Here is a 1375-nt window from a genome sequence, read left to right as displayed (position 1 = left end):
CACACACACACACACACACGCACAGAGAGTGAAGATAGAAGAATGATTGTGGGAAGGAGGGACAGGAGGGAGTAAATGGAGCAGAAGGAGAAATCTGAAGGACTAGCAAAAAAAAAAAAAAAAGAGCTTTTACGGAAATTGAGAGGAAGCTAAAATATGGGGTTTTTAATTCTCCTGTCATGCATCAAAGGAGAGGGGAAAGAAAAAAAATAAACACAGGTGGTAATAGTATATGATGTGTTAGATGGGCGAGTGAAAGTTCTTAGATGGATTGTGCATAGCTGAAAGCCTCAGGAGGCGGACCGCAGCCATTGTGTGCAGTGAATATGTGGTAGATCTGAATTCAGACATGAAAACTGACAGGACAAGAAAACGAGAGGGAGGAGAGATTAAATTCATAGCACTCGCTTTGAAAAATCTCAATTCAGGAAGGCTTAATGATTACTATGAATTTAGAAACATAAGGGTTGGAGAGGTGGCTTAGCATTAAAAAGAGAATATTGCTCCTTCAGAGGACTGGAGTTCGATTCCCTGCACCCGCTTCAGAAAACTCCTGTAGGCACAGCACGAGGAGATCGACACTTTCTTCTGGTATCTGTGGGCACTTGAAGTCACACACACACACACACACACACACACACACAAGTAAATATAAAATAAAATCTTTCATATATAAAGTAAAGCATTTATTAAATGTGACTGTTTATTTAACACTTTCGTCACGAAATAAACTTTTTATCCAGGCAATAGTCAATAATCAATCATCAATTTACTTGTAAATTTTTCCCATCACTTTTTCCCTAGCTTATCTACTGATCTTATAGAGTCATCAGGATTTTTTCTTTTTACATTTCATTCATTATTTTTATTTTTATGTATATGAGTGTATGGTCTGCATGTATGTAAATACACCTGTATTGTACAATGACCACGGAGGTCAGAAGAGGCATGTATCCCCTGGAACCGAAGTTACAGATGGTTGTTAACTGCCATATATGTGCTGGTAATCAAACCTGGGATCTTCTGCAAGAGCAATCAGTGCTTTTAACCACTAAGCCATCTCTCCAGCCCAATGTGTTTGTTATCTTTAAATTTTATTTTTTTACTTCAAAACTAATGGTTAGACCTTGGAACCTAGATTTTCTCTATGCTCTACTTTTCTTACGACCAACAAGGGAAGATTATTTTTTTTACAAGGATCACATTTCATTTACTTCTTCCTTTGACAGACACTTGGTTGCTTCTACCACTTGGCGGTCATAAATAATGCTTCTGTGAGCATGGGAATAGAAACATTTCTCTAGCATTTCTGTTACCTACACAGAAATGACATTTGCTAGGTCATATACTAATATGCAAATATATATACTATATA

This window comes from Nannospalax galili, unplaced genomic scaffold (assembly GCF_000622305.1).
Source record: "Nannospalax galili isolate Female #2095 unplaced genomic scaffold, S.galili_v1.0 scaffold446, whole genome shotgun sequence".
NCBI classification, from domain to species: Eukaryota; Metazoa; Chordata; class Mammalia; order Rodentia; family Spalacidae; genus Nannospalax; species Nannospalax galili.
This window is presented reverse-complemented; position numbering follows the sequence as displayed.